This window comes from Triticum urartu, chromosome 7, assembly GCF_003073215.2.
Source record: "Triticum urartu cultivar G1812 chromosome 7, Tu2.1, whole genome shotgun sequence".
Classification (NCBI taxonomy): domain Eukaryota; kingdom Viridiplantae; phylum Streptophyta; class Magnoliopsida; order Poales; family Poaceae; genus Triticum; species Triticum urartu.
In genome coordinates this window covers 192,604,455-192,613,913 of record NC_053028.1, presented here as the reverse complement: position 1 = coordinate 192,613,913, position 9,459 = coordinate 192,604,455, and positions in this window count along the sequence as shown.

Below are 9,459 nucleotides of genomic sequence, written 5' to 3'. Positions count from 1 at the left end.
TGTTCAGGAGTTGCAATTAGTTTCTGGTGTTTGTAGGTTATGTGTTGGCGGCCGTGCGTACCGCTGACCCTAGGGGTGGGCTATGTTGCGGTAGATAGACCGTGGCACGGTGTACCGAGTCACCCGTTTGGTGTCTCGGAAACCCTGTTCACATCATTCGGGGCCGTATGTGGAAACCTCGGCCGGACTCCCTGCGGATGGAACCTGGATAGGCGATAAACCTGGACTAGAGGCTTGAGTGTTTAGGTAGGCCATGGCCGACACCCTCGTTGGGCTTCCGCTTGAAGGTTGTCGAGTACATGTCGTGTAAACGGCGGTAAGTGGTGAAAGCATGTATGAAGAAGTACACCCCTGCAGGGTATAAAACTATTCGAATAGCCGCGTCTGCGTAAAGGACTACTTGGTTGCCTATACAGTTCATAGACAAGTTAATGGATACTACTAAAAGACTCAAGATAAGTGTGAGTACCGAGGATGGCCCTCTCGTAGGATGACGAGGGAGGATACCCGGTGAGGTATTGTGTTGGTGAGTAGTGAACTCGTGTGCGAAAAACTATTTTACTAGTGGAGTCTCGTAGGATAGCTTAGGGCCAAAAGAGTCAAAGCTGCTTGCTGCAATAACTCCACCACCTTTCTTGAGAATGAGCATGTATAGTAGTTCTGATGTAAGACTTGTGAGTACCTTTGTACTCATGTTTGCTTAATTACTGTTTTCAGACAACAACACCGCCCCCTCCAATGGGTTTTATGTAGATCTCAATGTCGATGAGTGACTTGCCACCCAGGTGGTGATCATGGCCATGGAGGGCCCCATGTAGATAGACAGGCTTCGAGAAGCCTTTTTGCTTTCTAGTGTCTGTACTCAGACTATTTGCTTCCGCATGTGCTTGTATGCTTGTATGACTTGAGTGTCGGGTCATGTGACCCCTACCTGTATGAGCATGTTATGTATGGCTCTTTGGAGCCTTTAAATAAAGTACTTGAGTTGTAGAGTTTTGTTGTGATGCCATGTTGTATGTACTCATATCGGGCATATTGTGTGTATGATTGAAATGCTTGGTATGAGTGGGATCCGACAATCTAGTTGTTTATCCTTGGCAGCCTCTCATATGGGGAAATGTAGTCAAGTGCTTCCTGAGCGATAGTAGTCCGCTACAGCCCGGTTCACCAGAGTCCTGCTAGCCCAGCACTACTGCTCTGGACACTTGACTGGCCGGCATGTGTTTCACTTCGTTCCTATGTCTGTCCCTTCGGGGAAATGTCACGCGGTGACTTCCGGAGTCCTGCCTAGCCTGCTACAGCCCGGGTTCCCCAGAGTCCTGTTAGCCCAGTGCTACAGCCCAGATTCACACGCTGATGACCGACATGCTCGATGTGAATCACGTATGCCTGTCTCCATAGGTCTGTGCCGCTTTGGGTTCACGACTAGCCATGTCAGCCCGGGTTCTCTGTCATATGGATGCTAGCGACACTATCATATACGTGAGCCAAAAGGCGCAAACGGTCCCGGGCCATGGTAAGGCGACACCCGTGGGAATACCGTGCGTGAGGCCGCAATGTGATATGAGGTGTTACCGGCTAGACCGATGTGACTTGGAATCAGGGTCCTGACAGCGTTGGCATCAGAGCCGGACTGCCTGTAGGTTCGTTGATCCAAACTGGTCGATGTCGAGTCTAGAAATGCTTTAGCTATATGTAGGGGAATTGATTGTGGGAGGGAACGTAAGGCTCTTTTACTCCTTTACCTTATGCCCTCTGATCTGAGTCATTCTCTTCTCATTCAACATGGGTTAAGGACTAGGCTCTCTTCTTCTATCAGGTTCACGTGTTACTAATCCGTAGTAGCTTATAGGATTGATGTTACAAGCCTCAGCACAGTTTCTACTACTTTTAGTATGTTGCCAGTTGAATCAGAACCTTGATATGATGTTGTTGAGTGGTATTGCAAACTGTTGTGGATGTCTCAAATCCGTTTCTGAGCATTTACAGCTGTTATGCTGTCCAATTTTCCCTAGAAATTCTAATGTCTTTGCATTATGGTTGTGCTTTCAGATGGCCACTCATGCTCAAAACCAAGTGGTTCGCCTGATCCGGTGCCTCGATGTGCCCGGTCATACTGCTATGTTAGTCCGGGTTATGATCGAGATGGATTACCGTTGGTATCCCGAATACACTGTCGAAGAGCAATTCCGAGACTTCAACCAGAGCCAGTACCTCTGTACCGTCAGGATATATCCCTCTTATCCTGGAGCCACTGAGCCCCTTCACTGTTCCTATGGACTCGGGGTTACTGTTGAGATGGTTTTGCAGGATGCTTCCTATTCCATGATGACCATCATGCGAGTCCGGACTGGCCTGCTTCGGAACACCGACTTCCGTTATATGCCAGCTTCACTTCCGGGAGCGCAAGGGTATCTCCAGGCTATCTATGCTGACCCCACACATGAGGAGTCACTACTCCGCACCACTGCCGAGATGCTCGAGGATAAGGACCGCGAAAATCGGGCCTTGCGTATGGAGCTTTTTAACTCTCGTGTTGATCACTGGGCCACTTTGACTCGGTTTGCACCGGCGGTACAGGCAGGATACATGGATCTGAGAGATCTGTACCCTGTACGGTCTGGATTGCCAGATTGTATGGAGTGGCGCGATGTAGGAGGCATCACCCCTCCCCATGGTCCCCGTCTGCCACCACCTGTGGGACGAAGGCCACATCCGAGTCCCTTTGCTCCGTAGGCTCCGCAGGACCGTCTGTTCCCAGATGATCATGTTCCACTTCCAGGTTTTGGTGGCGACTTCTATGAGGATTACTACGGAGCCTCGGAGCAGGGGGAAGCCAGTGCAGCTAGGGGTGAAAATCTACCTCACCCGCCTTCTCTGGCCGAAGTGATGCTGGAGGCGGAAAGAAACAAGCGTGAGACTAACCGCTTGTTGGAGTGGATTGAGCAGAACACTGCACGCCATCAGCGAAATGACTTGGTGTCAATCAATGACTTCATCAAGCTGTACCCACCAAGGTTTAACCATTCCGTCGAGCCCCTCGACGCGGATGACTGGCTTCGCAGCATCACCCACAAGCTACGTTCTGCCAACATAGCCGAAGCTGACAAGGTTACTTATGCTGCCTGTCACCTCGAAGGCCCTGCTAGCCTTTGGTGGGAAAACTTTGAAGCTATGCGCCTGGTCGGCCAAATCACTACTTGGGCTGAATTCAGTGAGGCTTTCTGTGAGCATCACATTCCAGAAGGTCTCATAGATCGCAAGAGGGAAGAGTTCTGCAATTTCACCCAAGGAAGACTGACTGTGGATGCATATAGTCGTGAATTTGGGAATCTGGCATGATATGCTCCTGAAGAAGTATCTACCGACGCCAAGAAGCAGGCAAGGTTCCGCAAGGGACTTAGCCCTGAGCTTCGCCACGATCTTCGTCTGCACGAGTGCACCTCCTTTCAGAAGTTGGTCAATAAAGCCATCAGTGCTGAGATAGGCCAGTCTGACTATGACGCTTCACACAAGCACTCCCGTGATTTTGGCTCTTCATCCGGCTCTGGATCTGAGAAGCGTCGGGTGTGGATTCCAAGCACGGCACTGCCACCCAGGTTCATTCTGAGGCCATCCTTTGAGGCGCCTCGTCCCAACCAGCAGTTTGCACTGCCCAAGCCCTATGATGGCCCCGCTGCTAATGCTGCTCCACGCCCCAATGTTGTGACCTGTTTCAAGTGTGGAGAGCCGGGTCACTATAGTCGAGAGTGTCCCCAGAACAACAACCCCAATCAGTCTGGAAAGTCCGTTGGCCATGGTAAGCCAGCGGGAAAGACATTCTACGCCAAGCCGGTCACCACTCCACGTGGCCATGTCAACTATGTCTCAGCCGAGGAGGCTCATGAGGATCCTAACGTCGTCCTTGGTACACTCCTTGTTAATTGCCATCCGGCGTCTGTTCTTTTCGATACTGGAGCATCTCATTCATTCATATCCGAGAACTATGCTCGATTGCATAACACGACATTCTGTGACATGCCCACTTCCATGGTAATTCAAACTCCGGGTTCCAAATGGCAAACTTCTAGAGTAAGCCATGGGAACGAAATTCTTGTCGATAGACTTGTCTTCCTTGCATCCTTAATAGCTCTCAAGTCCTCGGACATAAACATCATCTTGGGTATGGACTGGATGTCAGCTCATTATGCTAAGATTGATTGTGCCACTAGAACCGTTCAACTTACTCACCCATCGGGCAAGACAGTCAATGTCCTAACTTGAGTGGCCAAGCGCCAGCTTTACTCCCTAAATGCCAACCCCCTTCCAGACCTTGAGGATATTCCGGTAGTTCGGGACTTTCCGGATGTCTTTCCAGAAGAACTGCCAGGTGTTCCACCTGATAGGGATGTCGAGTTTGTGATAGACCTTGTTCCAAGAACCGTTCCAATTTCTAGGAGACCCTATAAGATGGCACCCTTAGAACCAGCCGAGCTTAAGAACCAACTCGATGAGTCCTTGAAAAAGGGTTTCATCTGTCCTAGTTCCTCTCCTTGGGCTTGCCCCGTCCTCTTCGTCAAAAAGAAGGATGGAACAGATCGGATGGTTGTAGATTACCGACCTATCAACTTGGTCACTATCAAGAACAAGTATCCGCTTCCCAGGATCAACGATCTGTATGATCAGCTCGTTGGATCCTCAGTCTTTTCCAAGATGGATTTGAGGTTGGGCTACCATCAAATCAAAATCAGAAACGGGGACATCCCCAAAACGGCCTTTGTTACTCGTTATGGCCAATACGAGTACACCGTTATGTCCTTCAGTTTAACCAATGCCCCAGCCACCTTCTCTCGGTTAATGAACTCAGTCTTCATGGAGTATTTGGATAAATTCGCCGTAGTTTATGTTGATGACATACTCATCTACTCCAAGAATGAAGAGGAACATGCCAAACATCTAAGGCTGGTATTGACGAAACTTCGAGAGCATCGGCTTTATGCCAAATTCTCCAAGTGTGAATTTTGGTTGCCAGAAGTGACCTATCTAGGCCATGTAATCTCTGGTAAGGGTATTGCTGTCAATCCCGAGCAAGTTCAAGCCGTCCTTGATTGGACTCCACCTGAGACGGTCAAGCAAGTTCGGAGCTTCCTTGGCTTAGCGAGCTATTGCCGCTGCTTCGTCGAGAATTTCTCCAAGGTTGCTAAACCTCTAACTGAACTCCTCAAGAAAGATAAAAAGTTCGAGTGGACCCCATAGTGCGAGTTCAGCTTTCAGGAACTGAAAAGACGCCTGACATCTGCTCCCGTACTGGTACCACCAGATTTCTCCAAGGACTTTATTATCTATTCCGACGCCTCCCGACAAGGACTAGGTTGCATACTCATGCAAGATCGTCAGGTAATTGCCTATGCTTCACGGCAATTACACCCACATGAGGAAAACTATCCCACACATGATCTAGAGCTTGCAGCTGTAGTCCATGCACTCAAAAACCTGGCGACATTACCTCCTCGGTAATCGTTGCGAGATCTTCACCGATCACCAAAGTTTGAAATATATCTTCACCCAACCGGATTTGAATCTCAGCCAAAGATGTTGGGTCGAGTTGATCTTGGATTACGACTTAGGAATAACTTACACCCCGAGCAAAGCCAATGTCATGGCTGATGCGTTAAGTCGTAAATCTTATTGTAACAACCTGATGTTACAACAAAGTCAACCACTTCTCCATGAGGAATTTCGTAAGCTTAATCTTCACATTGTTCCTCAAGGATTCCTATCCACCCTGGTGGCGAAGCCTAACCTTATGGATCAGATCATAACCGCCCAGCGGTATGATAAGGGCATATCCCGGATTAAGGAAAACATCGCTAGAGGAGTTGCTAAATGTTTTTCCATGGATGAGCGAGGTGTTGTATTCTTCGAGAACCGCTTGGTGGTTCCCAGGAAACAACAATTACGGCAATTGATCCTTAAGGAAGCTCATGAATCCCCTCTCACCATTCATCCCGGTAGTACTAAAATGTATCAAGACCTACGCCAGAGATTTTGGTGGACTAGGATGAAGAGAGAAATTGCTCAATACATTGCTAGTTGCGACGTCTGTCGTCGTGTTAAAGAGGAGCATCAACGGCCTGCTGGCACCCTTCAACCTTTGGCTATTCCTGAGTGGAAATGGGATAAAATCAGTATGGATTTCATTAATGGGTTTCCCAGGACCAAGAGAGGGAATAATGCCATCTTCGTCGTGATCGACCGTCTTTCCAAAGTAGCCCATTTCCTACCTTTTCGTGAGAGTATCACCGCTAGCCAGCTAGCTGATTTATACATCTCCCGAATAGTGTCTCTTCATGGTGTCCCATTGGAAATTAACTTAGACCGTGGGAGTCTCTTCACCTCTCGATTTTGGGAAAGTTTACAAAATGCTATGGGAACTCGTCTCTCTTTTAGCACCGCCTTCCATCCCCAATCAACTGGTCAAGTAGAGCGAGTCAATCAAATTCTGGAAGATATGCTCCGAGCTTCTGTCATCTCATTCGGAATGGGTTGGGAGAAATGCCTTCCATTCGCGGAGTTTGCTTATAACAATAGTTATCAAGCTAGCTTGGGCAAAGCTCCTTTCGAAGTTCTCTATGGACGGAAATGTCGAACGCCTCTTAACTGGTCAGCAACCGGGGAAAGACAACTCTTTGGCCCGGATATGATTCGGGAAGCAGAAGAGCAGGTTCGCGTTATTCGTGAGAAATTGAAAACAGCCCAATCTCATCAAAAGAGCCAATATGATCGTAAACATAAGCTCATGACTTATGAAGTCGGCGAGAAGGCTTACCTTCGGGTTACTCCGTTAAAGGGAACCCATCGTTTCGGTATCAAAGGCAAATTGGCTCCTCGTTACATTGGACCCTTTCGCATTCTTGCCAAACGAGGAGAAGTTGCCTACCAATTGGAACTACCTTCGCATATTTCCAGAGTTCACGATGTCTTCCACGTTTCTCAACTCAGATGTTGCTTCGCGGATCCTATCCGTGGAGTGGACCATGAAACGCTTGATCTACAAGATAACCTCTCATATCGGGAATATCCCGTTCGTATCCTTGATCAAGCCGAGCGTACCACTCGACGCCATAATATCAAGTTCCTCAAGGTTCAATGGTCACACCATTCCGAGAAAGAAGCCACTTGGGAAAGGGAGGATCGTCTTTGACTCGAGTACCCCACCTTCTTCCCGGAGAATCCTAAATCTCGGGACGAGATTCTTTTGAGTGGGAGTGAGTTGTCACATCCATGTGTTAGTCAAGCATTAGGATTGGTTGGACATGTGCATCATGTTTAAATTTATTTTAAATTTGAAATGGGGATGACAGAACCCCCAGCACCCCCCCTGGAACAACTAGGGTTTACTAAAAACTTTTTCAATGAACCTGAAATGCCCTTCTAAAAAGCCTACCTTTTTGTTTTGGGTTAAAACCTTTGACAAAAATGGTGCACATTTTTCTAGGACATCTTAAGGTCATTGGATTAATTCTTATAGTATTTGCATTTGGGCATTTAAATGCTATAAAATATTTTAAATGCTCAAATAATCATAAACTAAAATGTTTGCTGTTGGATATATTCTAAGCAGTAGCCATGATTAATTTTATGATTTTTGGAAATGCTGTGGCATTTTTAATAAAGCCTTGAAGTTACAGAAATTATAGAATAAATGAAAAACAGAAAAGGAGAGAGAGAGAGAGAGAGAGCAGAGACTTACCTGTTGCCCTGGCCTGGCCCAGCTCGGCCCAGTCCACTGGCTCGCGCCAGTCATCCTCCTCCTCTCGCCAGGAGAACGAGAGGCGCGTGGCCGGCGCCCGCAGCCACACGCCGGCCACCTCCTGCTTCTGCCGACGCCCCGGACGCGTCTACCAGTGCCACGCAGACCCCCTGGACCCCTTGACCGCTCCACTCTCCCCCCTGTCTCGCCTCTCTTGCTCTCTCCCCCGAAGCAGGGCGCAGCCGTCGCCGCCGACAAGCACCACCGCAGCCACCGCCGTCCACTCGTTGCCTCGCCGTGCCAAGAAGTTCCGCTGTCGTCCACTGCTTCGCCTCGACCCATCCCCGAGCGCTCAATCGCCCCAGAGACGCTGCACCGAGCTCGCTTCAACCTCGGTCGCCGGAGATCCCCCTCGCCGCCCCGCTCGCTCCAGCTCTTCCCCGAGCTCGCCGTTCGCTCCCGTGCAACCGCAGTGAGCTACTGACCTTCTCCCCCTCTCCGTTCTAGCTCTCGTGCACTGTACGCGCCACCTCGAGTTCGCCCGCACGCGCCGCTGCGGAGCTCGTTGTCGACGAGGCTCCGGCCATGCCACGGCCATGCCACTTAGTCCACTAACCTCACCACGTTTCCAGGAGCCTAACGCACCTTACCACGTGCCTCACTATGCCCCGCAGCCTCGGTTCTGAGCTCACCCGAGCTCCGACCGCCGCCAAACTCGTCGCCGGCGACGTTTCCGACCACCCCAGCTCCACCCACTGCCACCACTCGACGCGGCTCACTCCCCGCACCACGTAGATGGTCTCCGCCGTCCTTTTGGTCGCCGGAGTACAAAACCCGCGCTGCTCCGCCGCGTCTGGCCTCGCCGGCGGCTAAACACCGGCGAGTTGACCCTATTTGACCCCGTGTGGGCCCAGGTTGACCTCCCCTGAGTCTCTGACACGTGGGACCGCCCAGCTAATTAACTTAGATTAGCACTAATCACAAATTAGTTAGTTAATTAACTACTGACACGCGGGTCCCACTGGTCAGGTTTGACCTGGACCGGCCCGTTGACCCCTGACGTCACTCTGACGCAATGCTGACGCAATAAATCCTTTTCTGGATTTATTCTTTAATAGGAAATTCCAGAAAATAGTCAAAACTTCTAAAAATCATAGAAAATCAACCATAGCTCCAAATCAAACAATTTATATATGAAAAATGATCAGAAAAATTCAGTCTATCCATCTGTAATGGTTTCATGCATGACAAAACAAGATAACCTTGTTGTTTAAGCAAAATAAGATAATGCACTAATAAGGCTATGTTAAATGAACTAACATTTGAATCTTTGATTCAAATGAGTTCATTCCTTTCTGTTTTAGCATTGCATTAGGCAGGACACATCATTTTGCCATGTCATAGCATGCATCATATTGTTGCATATTGTCATGTGTTGATTATGTTCTGTGCGTCCTTCGTGGTAGGTTCTTCCTCCAAGGATATCTCCGAGTATCCAACCGAAGGGCAGTACCCTACTACCACTCCATCAGGAAAGCAACCCATTGATCATTCCGATACAAACCCATGTTCTCGCTTCTGCTCTTGTTTACTGCATTAAGACAACGCGATTCAAACTGCTGTGTGCTACGGTAGTTGAACCCTTATCCTCTGCATGACCTGTCATTGCCACAGTAACTAGATGAAACCCACTAGCATGTGTAGGAGTTGATTGAGCCATGTATGTG